The 19,571-nt window shown below is 31.1% G+C and overlaps 1 protein-coding gene across 1 annotated transcript in view; it reads right to left on the reverse strand.

The window, feature by feature from the left end:
• The window catches only part of LOC149906937 (uncharacterized), a 47,092-nt gene extending 28,826 nt beyond the window's left edge, over nt 1-18,266 (reverse strand). The window contains exon 1 of the mRNA XM_090103986.1: nt 18,209-18,266. The gene's annotated coding sequence lies outside the window, so the exon portion shown is untranslated. The remainder of the gene's footprint in view (nt 1-18,208) is intronic.
• Nucleotides 18,267-19,571: the final 1,305 nt, after the last annotated feature.

Raw genomic sequence — 19,571 nt, forward strand, 5'->3', positions numbered from 1 at the left:
ACCTTCAACGTCCAACTAGTTAGCGGATTGTAACTTAGCCCATTGAACAGAGCAGATATAACGCTCGGCATGTTATTGAATGACTAGCGCGTTCATTGAATGGCGACAGAATTTACTTTTTCTAACCGTCCACAAGAAGACGGTTGCAAGCATTAAAAAAGCGTTGTCCTTAAATGTCGTTATTCAATGAACACACTAGTCATAAAATCTAATAGCAGATTCAACTAGGTGACTGCGACATTAACATCGCGGATCTCTTCGCAATATTTCTATAGTAATGGAGCCACAAGAGCTTATTGAAATCCCTTTCAACGCTTTTCCATCAACAAGTAATGATATTACATTCACATTCATTTATAATGAGTTAGAAATTTTGCTTTGCGATGAAATATTCTTCCATATATATTCAACTACTAGCTTTTTGCCCGTGTTTTCAAATAAATATCCGCATAGATCCTGTTCCTGTGGGATTTTCAGGATAAATACTATCATATGTGTTAATCCCAATTTCATGAAAATCGGTTCAGTAGTTTTTGCGTGACGGAATAACAAACAAACATACTATTGCATTTATAATATTATTATTAGGATTTAAGAACAATTTAGAGTACATGTGTTTTAAAGCTATTGATTTTTTATCACAAACGTCCGAATAGTATCGAGTGTGATTGCAAAAACGTAAAAATTGCTACATTGTTCTATGAAAAACAAAACTCGATGAATTGTTGGATCCATACTCTTATTCAGCAGTAAAAAGTTTGTACTTATTCAGTTTGTACTTTTGTTCGCTTTAGAAATTTCTACGTTTGCATGCATAAACACCATAGTTTTTATTGATTGAATTATATTCAAAATTGTTTATTTCAAAGATTTCAATTCATGTTTGACTAAATTTGCAATTTGTTTAGAAACATCGTATCATCCATATTTTAAAATTTGCTTCGTGGATTCATCTGCGTAAACTCGATGGAACAGAATAAGACAGAAAAGAGAATATGTGTATTAGAGTGTATATATTATTTAATTAATATTATATTAATCAGATAGAAAAACTAACGCACGGAGTATTACGGAGATGGTATCTAGGTAATGACTTTCATTCACATACTTAAATAATCATCTCATTTGTTCATCAATTTCTAATAATATAAACATTCTCACCACCGAAATTAGTTAACGATGAAAAAATATTACACGTGTTTGAAGACATAAAATAATTTAAATTTTATTAGAATTTCCCTGTTCCTTTGTTATATAATGAAGAACTAATGCTGCCCTGATAACTTCCTTGTTATTTCAGAGTGCTATTAAATTGACATCCTTTTGCTCTAATAAATATTCCAGGAATATTAATTATATAAGTGCCTCTAAAGACTGAGAACTAAGAAAAGCACTTACTAATTAGCGTAAATATTGTCATCTAGGTGAAAGCTATATTACTTAATATAACTTTAATTGGGTGCTATTATGACAATGTTTCAATGAGGTTTATTATTGTAGAGAATCTAACAGAGTAAGGGTTGAAACTTAAATATTCTGATCTTCATTTATTTTCATGTTGCACCAAATAATTGGAATTAACTCACGAAATATCTAATAATCTTTATGATATTTCCTTCCAAAATTAGAAGTTTTTCGCAAAGACAAGTACAAATCATATTTTATATGAAAAAGGGTTCTTCTCAGGTCTATTTTTTTAGTTTATATAACATTTTAATATCTAAAATGTAGTGTTTAGTTATATGTAAATTATGCATAGACTAGAAACGAATAATCTAAGTCTGGGGCGTTATTAAATAGTTTTAGTCTTTTTACGATCGTATCTAGATACATTTCAGAAAGCATCTAGAAAAGAAAGTTAATTGTTTATCTGTTACAAAAAATACAAGTATCACCATTACGAGTACAAAGAGAGCACTCGTTTTACAAACTCCCAAGTAGAACGTGATCCTCATTTTAGAGTTAATTTAGCTGGAGCTATTAACTTAATTCTGTTACCACGGCAACACATTATCATACGTTTAGTTGTACTAATTTAAGACAGAGGATGTCTTGCATATAATATTACCTGCCACAATTCCGGTATATTGCACTAACTTGTGGCCACTGTTAATATTATACAGAATTAACTAATTATATATAAAGGTAATTTAAACAGCCATTGGAACATTCTAAACCAGTCTAAATTCTACACCAATTAATCGTATCAACGTTTAACAATGATTGAAAATAAACATTGTACTTTTGATTTAATTCGTATTTACAGTGACGATAATGTATTGTACTTTTAACCTCTATTTCACTCACACTTATTTAATTCGTAGAAATATGAACCACTATTACTTCCATAAAATAAGCCGAGGAAATAAGACCCACTATCCCATGAAATAAGCCTATGTTCCTTCACTGTTGATACAGAACACAACGAATCGTAAACTCAGAGCTTACACTGCAACTGTCTACAGACAGTTTCCGCTTTCTCGTGTGATAGCTCAAGTGAAAATACGTTATCCTTAACTAACCTATTATCCTCACCTACATTCACACACTGTTCTCAAGTTTTCATATTGCTACGAGTGTGACACACTACATAAAATTTAATATTTGCCGTCTGTGAAATAGTGAGATATTCCAACATAATATACAACTGTGCTCTTGAGTTCGTGCGATGTTACATTTTAAATTGGATTGTCATGTTAAATGTATTTAATTTTTGCCCGAGAATTGAGGTAGGATAAGGTGGAATATTTGAAATCAATTAATTGTGGGTTCATTATAATATTGTAATTCGATTTATTAAACAAGTTAATTAAAATTTTTATCCTTATTCTTTCGCTGTTCAATAATGCGTGAGCTGATGTGTATGTGTGCGTACCTACATTCATTCAATGACATTTAAAGCGGCTAATCCCACAGATTAATTAATGCAGATCACAGAATCGTAATAAAATTAAAAGACACCATTTTCCATTAGACTCGAACACTGTCATTAGTCTGTCTGCAATAAGGTTTTATCAAGTAAACTTAATTAGAATCAGATAGAGATCTAAATTTAATTTAGCCACTTAAGAGCGAGCGGATCGCCGATAGAATACATTACTAGTGGAATTCAATTACACTCTTCAGTCTTAGAATGAAATAATCGAGATTAATTAATAAAAATAACTTTTTAACGTTGGATTGCTTCGCTTAATTCGTCCGAACGCTGTGCGCGTGACGTGTTGATAAATTAGTTCAGACTAGCCGTGGCCGCGTGGTTTTACTCGCTTTCATTAAACACCTTAAACCTTAAAAGCACGTTATATATCTGCAATGGATTTCTAAATTTTTCATACTGTGTACAGTTTTATCCCACTTGAAAGATACGACAATAAAGATAATAGGATACAATAAGACTACCCGGGTAGAAGCGAGGAGTGTAACTTATATGTAGAGAAATTTTGAAAGTAGGGAAAAATATCGATCACGACTCGGAATTTCAATCCGCCTCGCTTTCTAAATCATTTGAATGTTATAAAACTAAATAAATATCAAACTCAACTTGTATATTTTCATTTTCAAAGAGGAAAATAAACATATTAGGAAAGGCAAACTTGGTAAACCACATAATAAGGCACTATACGCAACAATAATTTGCGTAGGGTACTCAACCTAAACAGAGTTTGAGATTGAAGATTGTGCGGTTAATAGAAATCCTTTCAACGCAGCCCCTTGCTTGTAAACTTTTTTAATCAACGGTTAAACTAACCACTGCTTTGTTTCTTGTTTCCTTTCGTCAAATATTTTGGAAAGGATAGAGAGAGGACTCTTTACTTATATTGTTAAATATTAATGTTTTGGGCTTTCTTTGTCTTTTTTTTTCGTAAATGTTATTGAAATAGAAATGACATTGTTGTTCTTGCAAAATGTTATCGGTTTTTCTTTTCATGTGTTTCTTAAATAATAATTCGAGTGGAATTTTAATTCATAATATTAGGTATACTAGAAATTCGACAGATTACTTTTTACCGAAAAAAATATGACAATATTGTTTTTGTGATCTTTGTTATTTATCGTAATATTTTTTATATGCGTGAGCTTTACAGAGTGTCCTTATAAATTAAAGCACGCAGCAATTTCGGGATTGGCTCCATCCATATAAATTGCGTAAAAAGCGGGCTCCATATTGACCGATATATATACCATTCGTCAGTGTTCACTGCGGTCCGTTTATTCATTACTCAGCTGGATTTAACTGAACGTGTAACTCACAGCACTGACTCCGTTTTATCTGTTCGGATTAATTAAATTGAGATACGTCTCAGGATAGTTTCTTAAATAAACCTCGCACCGTTCGGATGATAAATGTGGAAGTTTGTCTTTGGTTTCGTTTATTTAAATCGTAGTTGTGTTAGTAAATGTATGTATATATAATGTATACAGGGTGTCCCACTGTTGGTATACTAAGCTCAAAGGAGGTTATAGTTTTGCATACGCTGAGTATGTAAAAAATAATTAAAAAATTCCAGATTCTTTTTTTTTTCAAATAGATGAATTCTTAAAACTCTATGTGTACACCCATAACAAGCGAGCCGCCCAACTTTGCCACCAGCACGTGAGCTATCGTTTAAGATTATGTTTTCATAGATAAAATGCTCATATAAGAGAAGCGGTATATGCCGGCTGCGCGAAGCTAGAGAAGAAAACATGGATTTTCAGGAAAAATTTAGCAAAAAATTTTGGACGTAATTTTTTTTTTAAGTATTTTTTACGTGATCAGTGTATGCAAAACTACAAGTTCCTTCGCGCTTAGTATACCAATAGTGGGACACCCTGTATATGTATGTATTTATTTATTATAAACTAGCCCGGCTTCACCCATGGTACATATTTCGCAATAAAAGGTAGCCTATGTTCTTTCTCAGGGTCTAAAGATTATCTGTGCCAAATTTCATCAAAGTCGGTCCAGTAGATTATGCGTGAAAACCATACATACATACATGCATAAAAACCTTTCCTCTTTATAATATTAGTATAGATGTATGATAATGTACGTTCAAATATCTTCGAAACCATTAACGCAAGCGCTCTTTGAACCTTAAAGTATAATAAAAAGTTGTCCTTAAAATTAAGCACTCAAAAATATGAAGTAATATTTTCTTCATTATAATCGTCAAGGGAGGCTTATAAGTAAAATTTCGCTTCATTTAAGTAATTGTAGGCGGTCAAACGATTACGAAAAACGTATTTTACATTATTAAACAGGGGTGAAAAATTGTGGTGGAAAAAGGTCGAGTTTAATGAAATACACAAACTGTAGCGATATAAAGTTGGCGCGAGTGTAAATGAACTGTACATCAGTGTACAATGAATTGTTCACAAGTTCATTCATTATTCTCTTCGTAGAACGAACGTATTCCAGTATCGAATGTCTCTATATTGCGTCCATTTTCCGAACACTTTATTTCGTATAAAGGCAATGATTTTATGGAAAATTTAAGTTTTGATACGAGAAAATCGTGCCGTGACTAAGAGAAATTTTAACGAGACAGGAAAAATTAATAAAATTAATTGCATGTATTTTTGTACGAATATTTATTTGCATAAAGTATACTATAGAAGAAGTACTAGAAAGATTGTGTCTTATATTACGTATTTCTGCCTAATACCTAATACACAAAAATATATTAGCAGGAATAAAGATCAAATTATATTCTCACTGTACAATCATATTATCGTTTAATCGTTTCATACATATTTAATTCATTTCCTTCGTCCATAACTTCACTTAAACTAAGGGCAATTTATTTGAACATAATTTTAAATGTTTATACTGCTAAACAATTTAACCGCGAGCATGCAGCCAGGATATTATATTATTTACACGACGTCCGTATATTTTAGAGGCGCCTGGCCTTAAATTTCAGTTTGTGCAAAAGCATTTTAAAATTTCCTCTGAATTTTGCATCTTCAAACAGCTGACACGAGTTGTCTAAACGAAAAGCGGAAACTACAGAACGTAAACGACAAAACTTATGAGTGATAAAACGTCAGCGGAATAGAATTTTTGTATGATAGCCAAATTCAAAGCATATAGGCAGGATAAACGAATATCGAAATTCAAAAGGCCTGTATATTGTAGTGTGAGAGAAACTGATTTTTTTTAACAGCCTGTAGTAATATTAGAACATAATATAGTATTGGCAATGATCAGGCTATATAAAAACATCAACATCGCAGTGAATTTCAGTAGGTACCAAATATAAAGTTTCGCTTTTCCTCTACAGTTTTATGTATCTAAGCTTGATCATAATAATAATATATTCTTGTATATTTTCAAACATAATTAAAATTCACAATTCTATTCAATAATTTGTTTCTCTTACGAGCGAGTATTCCCGGGAAATCGTATCTTTCACTCAATAAAACTTTATTTCAAGAAAATAACACATTGACAAACCATTAGTCAGGGTAGCCACTGCTAAAACATTTTTTCAAACATGCATGTTATATACTAAGATATTCAGTACTGTGCAAGCTGACGCGTTAAGGAAGCTACATTTGACCTGCACGTATGCAACGTGCATGGAATGGCATTACCTGACAAGAGAAATGACAGTTACTTTATATAGATAGCCTTTGGAAGTTTCTACTTCATTTACCACAGAGTAACTTAACTTACAAAGGTTTATTAACTGACGTTAAAATAAGAAAGTTCTCAATTCGAATGTTTTAGTGTTATTTACTTAGTGTTTACTTACTGTCAGTGTCATAGGAATCATCATTCGCCGCGCCGGGTATAATGTATACTATACATTGCGCGCACATACACAGTAGACTGAAACAGAATGTGAGTTAAAGAAGGAGAACCGGGTTACTATCTATACATATATATATACACTCGATCTGAAACGCATGCATAATGCTCTCGCGTTCGTACTCACGGCCGAATATTTTTTGTGTTTAGTGGATTTTTGGTCATTCCAATTTGTCTGACTGATTAAATATAATTTTGTAATAGTTATGTTGATAACATATTAAAAAATCACACATTTAAAAATAAGTTAAGTTTATTTATTTTTGGAAGTGGAGCTTTAAAGCGTCTGACAAAAGTTTTGGTCCATGAAAAGTGTCTGATACTTGCGATACCATTTCAGAATGATATTCTATATAATATATCTAAAAATCAGCCATCTAAATTTAAGTAAAGTAACTCTTATTTTTAGTCACCTTTCTCACCTGGTACCTGCCCAGGTGTCACTGGGCAAACTTCACAAGCACGCAGATATACAAAGTACAGGAGACACTAATGAGAACTTAAAGTTTCATCTTTTAGAAAATAAGTTATGTCTTATCGCTCTGGGATCTTGGACTATATTGAGCGTGGGATATAAATAAGTAAGTTGTGTGTTAGAATGAGTATATTATTTAATAATAATAAATTACTTATAAGTAATCTTTAATCTTCAAGAAATTAATCAAGACACAATTAACATTATTAGTACAAAGTTAAATGGAGGCATGTCACGTAACAAAGTTGCTTTGTGTTTATTATGTTCAATCTTTATATTTGAGTGCACTTTTTGTTGAGGTCATTGCAAAATTCAAGAGACAGTAAATTAGAATTTGGCACACCTATTCCCAATTTTAATTGGGACCTTGATCTTTTCAACAATAACGAACAGTTGGAGGCATGCCGCCATTTCCAGAATCTCGCGTATTTTAAAACTTTTTTAATATTGTTCAATTTTAAAATACCTTATCTGAATATAGGATTTCATTGCTAATTGCTATCCAAATTAAATTCCCTTTTAAAAATTGATGGCAGAATAAAAATAGGTAAATTTCACCGATTCAATGTTTTTTGGTAACGTAAAAATATATGCTAGATAGATATTTAGCAATGATACCAATAGCAATCCACGAAACTTCAACAACATAATATATACCATACACCAAAATTGCGACCAAAACATCCTTCAATATCAAATATTAGTTCAACAAAGCGCGCGTCAAATAATATCGTACGGAACGCAATTTCCTTGCTAAAGATGCAAAACTCTATTTACTTCGTACTGGGCTACATAATGCTGTATTTGGGCGTCTATTTACATACAAACTGCGACGAGAATGACGCAGCCTTATTTACGAGTTTCATTATATCGTATTACACAAGAACTTAATTAAAACGAAGGACTAGCTCATTATGTTCAGATGTGACGATTTATATATCGTCAGTTGTTTTACTGGCAGCATTGGCGTACGTTTCTGAGATTTTACTTGAGCTTTTCCTAATATAACTGGGGTGTATGTTGTTTACTTGTGGACGATTTAAACAATCATTGGCGTTTTAATAATATAATTTACTTGAACAATTTTTTGAAATATTTTATTATTTCACCAAATTTCTTATTTTCGAAAAACTGGTTTGAAAGAGAAATGCCTGGTATTTGCACGGTATAAGAAATTCCAACACAAAATCATGCAGTTATGTAATTTAATATATTCATACATATCCTATCCTATCCTATCTGAGGCTCTACAGCCGCGAGTGGGCCCTGGCCTGGTCCAGTACTTTCATCCAGACCCCGCGATCCCTTGCCTGGGATCTCCAATTCTTTATTCATACATATATCATCATAAAATAGAAGGAGAAAAGGAAAACAATTTTTTTTATATAAAACTTAATATAGTAAAACCATCAAACAAATCACAACAAATTTTGCAAAGAACCGACCCATTCGACAAAATGTCTTCCGCATCGTGAAAATTGCCTATAACCATAGGACACAACCCATTGTAATTTGATTACACTACAAAGATGGATCACACATCCATTACGGTCGCTGTATATCGAGACAGGTTCACAGACAGCTACTTCATCTCAAAACCACTTTAAAGGCAAAAGAATTTGATTAAATCACGAAGAAAATAAAACAAGGTTATAAAGAAAAAAGTATTCATCCAAGACAGGCTAGTATTTTAATAAAAGTAAAAGGGACCGTATAAGAAATGAATGATAAACGAGCTTATTACTCGTACCTGCAGTCTATGTGATAAATTTATGCGCCTATTATTTTTTTATTAAAAAATCTTTTGGAAATCTGTTGGAATATTTCTATAGCAGTAAGCCTTACATGGAAGATGATTGCTACAATGTTTTAATAGTATATAATGTATAAATATATTATTTTATGGATTTCGAAGCAAGAGTATCTTCTCTATACTAAATATCTGGAATACAACCATTCATTGTTACCTATATTGGACCGTGTTGAACTGCTCATTAATAAAGTATAAAAAATAAAAATACACAAATATCTAACGAACATGGAAACATTACCATTTAAAAGCATATGTGTATTCAAAGGTATACCTAGCACTCATAAAAAATTCATGGAATGTTCTACTTAATTCCTTTATTTAAAAGCTCTATTAGATGATAAGTATCATATTATTATGTTATATTTATAGTACGAAATAATTACCTACTAACTATTGCTTGGCTACCATTCAACTAAAATGAACATTTATAAATTTAATAATTATTGATCAAACTAATTAATAACGTATTCTTCGAACGATATCATATTAGATGTTTTATATTCTCTTCCAACAAACATATTTTCTAGAACAATTAAAAATAACGATAGTTACCGATTTCGAGAGCGCTCGACAACATGCTTTTAAGCTTAAAATCATAATTGCTTTTAAAAGCGTATTTAAAACTCAAAATAAATATGTAACAATGAGCTACTATACTAGGTGTTACTTGTGATGTTTTTAGGTCACAAGCTGCACCGATCACTTGCACAATGCGTTCGAGAGGAAATACATTTGAGATGCAAATGGTTTGTAAACCTGTTATAATGTCACCTCAGTGCACGTACGATCTTTCTGTGGTTGAACTGGACTGGTGTTAATGCTATTTATTGTAATGAATAATGTTCGATTGCTTTGGTAAAGATGTAGTGAATTCATTGTATTTTTGTGTAAGAAACACCTTTACTTATGAAAACTATACTCTTCAATACAAGGGATACTACAATATTATTTAATCCCATTTGGACACGATAGACAACTTAGGTACTTACATCAAAAAATTATTTTAAGTTATTAAATTAAAATACTTACTTACTAATACTTTATATGTAAATTTCATTAACACGTGCTATTCGTTTTCAGGTTTTAATTAAAAGCCTGTTTTAATAAATCTGAACTCATTTTGTTTCATACAAAACATGTTTGTAAACTAATAAACCACGCAAATACTTAGTCAAAAACTAAAACAATGCGATACAGCGCTTCGCGTCTTAAGCTATCCTAATCCCGCATAAAATATTATAGTGATACGTACAAATTTCAACAATTGTTTTAACCTAAACAAAGAAAGCGCTATGTATTCTAGCTTGATTTATTACTGGAAGGAAGTAGCGGGTTTTAACACAATTGCTTAAGAGATTAATGTTTGGGATACAACGAATTTTATGCAACCGTAGGCGGATGAGATTTATTTTTGACCTTTCTAAAGATCTATTACGGCGTGTGAAAATTACGCTGAGAAAATATTTGAACAATTAAAATACTCAGTAAACACTTGTAAATGTTGGGTCGGTTGGATAAAGCTGAACGCAGATTCGTACGGTAAAATACAGTCAATAAGGAAAGTTTCATTTTAACTGGATAGTTTATCTACATTCTTGCTTTTTAAAAAAAGAACACACAATTATATTTCTAACAGGCCAGTTATAAAAAAAAGCATATTTTAAATTTCGAATCGAGGCCTATTACATTCCAATTCCAAGACTTGTTTCACTAACCACGCTTCAAACACAACTTCCTTAAAACATGTGTTGCTATTATCTGTGGCTATTCTTGCCATAATAGTATTCCTACCCATATAAGTACACATATTGTTTATTTAATTTAACCGTGACTTATCTTGACATTGCTTACCAAAAATATAAAAAAAAATAGTGATGAATAATGGTATCGCGACGGCTAATTAATGTCAGTCCTCCCTGGCGTCTGATTCGACATAAATTCCCCTTATTTCTTAACCGCCCGCGGCGTCTTAGAGCCTTCATTATACCACTATTTGTCTTTTGTAAGTGGAGATTATATTTTAGTTTGAATTATTTAGTCAGTACGTGCCTTTGATACGGCATATTAATATTGAACAAAGGACGTGGTGTACGGTGTGAATTATTAATGATATTTTTTTCTTTAAATTTCGTCCCTCCTAAAAAATTTAGCGGACGTTTTAATATTTAATGACGGTCTATCCAGACGCTGCTTGGTTTTTATTATTATTTATGATTTGATACTACGTTTCTTTTTTTCATTTAATTATTAACCAAGTAAAATGACCTAAATATTTCCGTGGTTTGAAATTAAAAAGAAAACAAAATGTTGTTGGTTAGTTCGATATTTAAAACGCCTGACGCCCAGCAGCCGTAAGATTTGGGTAAGATGGTAAGATTATTTATTTGTTCTTATTTTTTTTGATCCAAATTACCCATGTTTAGCTTCTTTTCCTGATCATCCTTTAGTTCCTTTTATAACAATATTTATCTTTACCTTTCCCCACCTTTAACTTAAAACTCGAAATAAGTCTTCGCTCATTGCCAGAGCCCAGAATTTAAAAAAAAAAAAGATGGTAAGATGGCGCGCCGCGCGAACTGTCACAAGATCATAAGCAAATATAGCAAGGGCGAGAAAAATAGAAACATTGCTTATAAAATTAAATACTACCAAATCTGTGAAATTCAAATGAGTGAATATATTTTTAATTCGTTGAATTGTTCAGTTGTGAAAGGATTTAAAAATAGGTACGTACTATTACTGTGTTATATTATTGGAATGAACATTTATGCAATTGTCGTTTATGTTGTTGTTTGTGCAGTGAATTTATTATTATTTCCATAATCATCAATCATTTTATTTTTTTAAAAAAAAACATGTACCTACCTATAGAAATACTTTCAAACGGTTTAGGTATGCGTCCCAAAGCAAATCAATCGAGCTAGATTGTGAATCTATCGCTTCTAAAAAATTTTATTTTAAAATATTAAAGTTTAAAGGTTGAAACATCAAGCCAGAGACCCAAAGTGGATTAGTTTTTGAATATTTTGTACGTATACGGTAAATTTAGTATTCGAAATGGACAAAGGGTTTCATAAAATAATAAAAGATTAATTCAGCTCTGTTCAATTATTTTCGGCCGTGGGTTCTCCATTTATTTTTGTTTTCAATGGCTTCCGATATATTTGATTTGTTTATTTAACTTCATTTAATATGTGAAAAAGGAGAGATGTAAACAATGTTCTTTGTAAAATGGATATAAATATGTAAAGCACAATAAGTAACAATTTTTAATGAATAAAATAGACCAAAGGTTTAAACTTTATGTTTGTTTTTACGAGAATCATGCTTTAGTTATATGTGGTTATATGAATTAATAAAAATTAGATTATGGAACAATTTCTCTTTATACTTTTTATAGCATGTTATATTATAATATGTTTCTGGAATACGCCTGCCTGCGTTATAATGTTATATCAATATTAATATACAGGGTGTCCCAAAAAGTAGTGATGAACGGAAGCTGGGAGGTAGAGGACCAAGAGGGCTATCCGAATCACCCCCATGTATGTTATGCGATTTTTCGTATTTTCGTAGTTATTACATTTTTTTCAATTTTTCATCTATCGCCGAGTACGATGAGATTTTTATTTATGGTGACGTGAATTATTGCGCTAGATGCTTGATTTTTTTTGTGTGCTAAGCTGAAAGATAGGCCAATTCAGTATGGTAACATTTACTATCGTTAGATCTTCGAATGGAATAAAAAAAAGAATTAAATGCCAAGAAAGATAAAATTACCCAGTATGTTCATAACTTCAAGGGCCCATAAAAAAATAAAATCACATAAAAAAGGTTTTCCATTTGGCTTTTAAAAACTTGCTCTATCGATCAGGTAGCCACCATAAAAATTTCATTTTATTATTCTGAAGGCTTCAATCGAAAAATTGAAATCTAAATGTGGTAAGTGCAAAATTTTTATTAACATGATGATCATTAAAACCAATAAATAGGTGTTTAATTACCAGAATTTTTTTAAATAGCCCCGCTGTTGCTCAGTGCAAGTGCGACATCACCGTAAAAAGTTGTCTTTTAAATGTCTGAATGCTTTTTTATCATTTTTAATGGTTTCTTCTGCTACTATGAATTTCCGGGTTATTTCGTCCAAATTGGGGCAGTCTCTCGTCTTTGTAGTATCCCCACGGAAAAAATTCAATAGGGTTTTAAACACCTATTTATTGGTTTTAATAATCATCATGTTAATAAAAATTTTGCACTTACCACATTTAGATTTCAATTTTTCGATTGAAGCCTTCAGAATAATAAAATGAAATTTTTAGGGTAGCTACCTGATCGATAGAGCAAGTTTTTAAAAGCCAAATGGAAAACCTTTTTTATGTGATTTTATTTTTTTATGGGCCCTTGAAGTTATGAACATACTGGGTAATTTTATCTTTCATAGCATTTAATTCTTTTTTTTATTCCATTCGAAGATCTAACGATAGTAAATGTTACCATACTGAATTGGCCTATCTTTCAGCTTAGCACACAAAAAAAAACAAGCATCTAGCGCAATAATTCACGTCACCATAAATAAAAATCTCATCGTACTCGGCGATAGATGAAAAATTGAAAAAAATGTAATAATTCCGAAAATACGAAAAATCGCATAACACACATGGGGGTGATTCGGATAGCCCTCTAAGTCCTCTACCTCCCAGCTTCAGTATATCACTACTTTTTGGGACACCCTGTATAAACATAAACGTGACATCATTTTCCTATTCCGAGAAGAGTTATGGAGACATAATATGTTTTGCCTTTTATACCTTGTATATGTACGTTGACTACCTAAGTATAGTTAAATTTCTATTATTTATCTGCAATCCATCTTATCTATACCTATTCGAAGTAAGGTTCAGCTAAGAAGTAAAATATCAATCAATGACAATTTTTATAAAGTCCCCAGAAGGCATTTTTATTGGTACCTATAACTTACATTACATCTATCTTTTACGTATATATTAATAGAATAAAGAATAATAGAATTATCCATATAACTACGAAATATTCCTTCGACAATCGCGTCCGCACGCACTACATTCATTTGATATTCTCTCCATTGGCTAAATTATTACTATATTAAACATTACTTGTAGGTAGTTCTCAGTTCTCACACGTGCCCAAAGCTCATGGGAATGCCCGTTTATTTCACATTCTGGGATCTGATTCGATTTATCCAATACCTTTGACCTTACTCCGAATTTGTAAACATTTGACTGACTCCTGTCAGGCTTTATTGGATTATTGCATCCGATAAGGTGAGCCGTATGAACAGGTTTTCACTGTCTTTGTGACGATTGAATTTACTGCCTTTGAATGTATTTTAAGATGCGAACTGTCCCTAGTATGTTATTATAGGTTTCTTATTGAAAATAAAACTATAATAACCATTAATTACACTTTAACCGAGAGTATGACAAACTTTAACAATAAAATAGTGCGTTCGTTAAATATCAGTGTAAATAAATTTTATTAAGCTTATCGGAAATGCGTTATAACTTATATTAACATGTTTAGATGTAGTTAATAATATATACAAGTACAAGCAAAAACATACAGCACTAAATTAAAAACAATTTTCACGTATTAAGCATATAAAAGCGTCCAACAAAGGTCCATAAACAGAAAACAGCAGAACATTATACAGGGATACTGCGCAGAATTATATAATTAATCCCATTCGGATACTGTTTCTATCTCCATTCTCAAAAAGGTTGCTCCATTTTCCACTGCAACGATCGTGAAACGCGTAATCTCTGATAAACGTTCATTGTGAGACGGCTAGAACGTCTATTCCGCCAAATTTACTACTTGAAAAATATCTAAATCTTCTTCGAGTTTCTAGAAACGTTTTATTTGACTTAGTCCGTTTAATGTAGTTTTAAATTTCGGGTTTAACGTAATATGTACATACAATGTGTACCATTCTCATAAAATAATTTCAAAATAAAGGATAAGGAAAATAATATTGTTTCAGCATTAATGTTATTATGAAATAGTTGCTTATGAACTTCTAGGAAAAAATATCTTTATAAATATCTTTGTACACGTTTGCTGGTATTAGGGATTAAGAGAAGATTCAACTAATATTGTTAATATTAAATTCTGTGTATTGAATGCAATACTTTTTAATTTGATTGCCTTATAATATCTAATGTTTTTGTCGTACAACTGGTCAAAAAGAATAAAAAGTGGCAACAATAAACACGTATAGTAAAAATTAATTAAATTCGACTGGCCGGTTGGCTTGGTTGGTAGTGACCCTGCCTTCCAAGCCACTGGTCGTGGGTTCGATTCCCACCCGGGGCAAATGTTTGTGTGATGAACATAGATGTTTGCTCTGTGTCTGGGTGTTAATTATCTATATAAGTATTTATTTAAAATTATATATGTAGGTTTATCAGCCATCTGGTTTCCATAACACAAGCGAAAGTGTTATATGTATAGGTAGTCCCGAAATAATATATAAATTAAAATAAATAATGTAGGTATAACAATAAACACGTACATATTTAAGTCAAAAGAAAAACTATAAAAATCGAACAAGGTAACTTTCAAACTAATGAGGGAGATATTATAAAATCTATCTCCCAAGGGTCTTAGATAGTGAAATTCAGCGTGAATACAAAACCGATGTTTTCAATTAAAAATTAATATCTTCCGAGAAATTTTGAAAGTACTCTCCTTGAGATAAATGGTTGTATCGAAAAGATTGACGTAAAGGAACGAAAGTAGCCAACTAAGACCTTTTTATGGCTCGTTTACTATAAAATATTTTAATTAGTTGAATAGAGAAGTTATATCCTTATAATACAAAAAGAAAATTATTATTTTTAAAGCTAACTTTAAGAATATTATGTCGATTCACTTGAAAAATAAAACAAACGAAGTACTAAGAACGAATATTCATTTTAACGGTTGACTTTGAGTCAATACTGAATTTAGTTATATTTTAATGCTTAATTGTAAATACTTTAAAATTTATAATTATATAAAACATTGTAATTTTTCTAACCTAAGAATATCTTAACAGATTTCAAACATTTTTTGATTGTTGGATATTCCGCTTGGATTAGGATTATCAATTTGAAAAACTTACAAAAAGTGCCTACTAGGGCGATGCCGTAGCGAGCGTTTTTAAATGAAAAATATGTTATCAATCAATAAACGTGAAAATTTTCTGATGTATTTACTTGAACATAACGTTTATAGTACATTGGCATTAGCAATTGAAGATAAATGTATTTCTTGTTTATAAATTTCTTAACCATTGAACTGTGACTAATAAATGTAAGTATTTGAAAACCTAACTGGTACGTACTAATGAATAATTCAAATTTGAAAATCAGACAAAAATGTAAATAAGTCGATAAAAGTCTGCCATCCTAATAGAGAATATTGAATAAACGCAAAAATCCAACAACTTCTTGGCAACACTTACAAAAACTCCCGGGAACTTAGCTTTCGCAACAGAAATGTTTCTGTACAGCCTTCAACTTCGACCCAATTACCGTATTTACTGAACAAAAACTTGGGCTCGTTTACATGCTCATGACCGTAACATGTTATCTTCAGCGGCGTAAAAACTAAACTAGAACGAAAAGAAAAGGGGCCGAAATTCGTTAGTGATATTAGGTACAAGGACTCCAAAGAAAGGCCATTTAAATCTGCGCCGGGTATACGACAAACTTGCGGTGTCTGTGGGACTCTAATCTAATTTCGCTAACCTAGTAATGTCGCAGCGAACATGCCTCAAGCACGTTTTAGACAAGGAATTTATTATGATAATTGCGAATTTAATCAAAAAGTGGAAAACCATTTGCCGTGGAATCAGGAATGAACAACCAAGGACTTTTCCGTTTAAAAGAAGATCCAACATAAAAAATATCGTGATTCAAAGAATGAGTATTTACGCCTATTCTATATAAACAATTGTAAAGTATAATGTATTCTCTATTAAAAGGAAATAGCCTAAAATGGACAAAGGAGTTAATTTTCAATTAGCTAGCTACTAAGGTCCTGTATAAAGTATAAAATATGGCATTGATAAGATCCAATAAGCTGAAAGTGTATCAGGTATTTTTCTACGGTTGTAAGAAAGAAACGGAAGCGTTTGTGATAGCCTCATCAATAATTACATTTCCCATCTTTAATACTTTTGTAAGTAGATATTCGATAACTCAATTAATTTATCTTCTTTTCGGTGCAAGCATGGCTCTATACTTTGCTCAGCCTTACTTAAAATCAGAACAAAAATTTGAGGTACTCTGAATTCTTAAACATCTGACTTTCTAAGTCCCAGCTGCTTTCCGTACCTTACCATTAACGGTATATTGTCCTAAATCCTTAAATTTATGCGACTACAGTTTAAGGGTGGTATCTGTGACCCAATTAAGTCATACAAATTCTACTAAAGAATGCTCTCTTTCACCGCATTACGGAGAAATAAAACCTTTTTGGATACAGCCACAAATCTTCATAATTACCAGCTACGATTCACCAAGTTTTAGCTTTTTCACACCTTTATAGCCTATTAAAACTTCATGGGTTCCCGATATCTATTTGATCGCATTTATACCTTTTCTCGTGATTATTTTAGCTCTATTAACTTATAGAATGGTCGAGACCAAGAAGCTTATATCTATAGATATAAGCTTCTTGGTCGAGACTTAACTTTATAACCTAATAATATGTCATATATATAATTTCATCATACCTTTATGTTTATTATTTTATAGACGACAAGTTCTATCTGTTGGGGCATATTTGAGTATTTATTACCTACTAAAATACATATTACAATATATAAAAAAAAAACATTTTTAATGGAATTAAAATTATTATAAAAAAACAATGACTTTCAGAAAATAGTTTAATTTAATTTACGAATCTTCCACACCAGTTTCCAAAAATATGCACCCAATAAAAAATTATAACATCCAACAAAATAGATTATTAAATTCCTAAAACATATCATCAATAAATTAATAATTCAAGCCGTCCGAATTTTATTCCAAAAAAAGTAACAAATAATTTTCCTGAAAAATAAACACCATTTTTCCAAATTTATATACAAACTCACCTGCCACAATCCATAAAACAAAATCACACAAAACTGCACATCGTAAGCACGAGCACAAAACTTCAGAAGAGCCGCAGTGAGAGACGTGCGCACCGCACGGCCGCTGCTAACATACTGGATTACTCCACTACACTGTGGCCAACACATGCGCATCTCGGTCGGTAGATGAAAATTTGTCACGCCATAATGAAAATTTATTTATTACACCAAGATTTATTTCCTCCTAAATTAATTTAGGCTGAGATTATAAATAACGATTACATTTTCGGGGGCTAGGAGATAGCTTTAGAGCATTTTTAGCTTTAATATGAATTTTTGGACGTTTAAGAATTTCATGTATGATGGACAAACATTATAAATGATTTTACCTTATTGTTTAAACTTTGAATAAAAGAGCGTAGTTTGTGCGTCGTTATTTAACTTTCACTTGCTCCATAAAAATATCTTATTTTAACCTACTCAATAACAACAACAAACAATAAATTACATGACTGAAAAAACAAGGATTACTAGGTATAGGTATAGACTATCAAATTCAAATATAAAAACTAATTATGTAGGTACTAACAAATATAATATTTATTTTCAATATAAAGTGAAATTATTATCGAAGCTGGATTCACCGAAGAATATCTTGAAAATGAAAGATACGATATTATAATAAAGTATCCAGTTACATAACAACCCAATTATTTTTTCCAAAAAGTGTAAATAGTTTCTCGAATTTGGTATTTTACGAGTGCTTTTACATGAATAAATTATATTTGATATCGTAGATATTCGTTTGTATTTTCAATATAGAAATATCAGTAAACAGAAAATATTATAATATCCAAGTCCATGTAAATAATAAATTAATCACCTTCAACTAAGGAAGAAATATAGTAAAATAGTTTTGGTCGTGTCACAATAATAAACACATGAAAAGCAAAGAGTTAATTTTACCTTACAAACAAGGACTTATTAAACTTCTTACTATGATTGAAATTAAGGACCTTTCAAACACCTTCTTAAAATAAGTTAGACAATATGAGCGAGCCTTTTAAGAATTGTTTATAAAAAATCCAAATTGCAATACGGAAGATGGTAAGACGCTTCCTTACTCCTGTGATCTTGTTATTAAATATTAATTTACTTTTAAACTTTTTTAATCAATGTTTAAACTAAGCACTACTTTGTTTCTTTCTTTCTAATATTAATTTGCTTATAAGGGAGCGAGACCACAACTTTGAAATTTTTATATACCAAAACAGAATCAACTTGATTATAATATTATATAGTATTGCTAAGTTAGTAAACATAGAAAAAGACGGTATAGAAAAATATTTAATAAAGAAGGTAGTGTTTATAAATATAATTCCAA

The sequence above is a fragment of the Colias eurytheme genome, chromosome 7, assembly GCF_061535395.1.
Source record: "Colias eurytheme isolate Ceu_HAF_F1 chromosome 7, ilColEury1 Martin Lab GWU primary, whole genome shotgun sequence".
Taxonomy (NCBI): domain Eukaryota; kingdom Metazoa; phylum Arthropoda; class Insecta; order Lepidoptera; family Pieridae; genus Colias; species Colias eurytheme.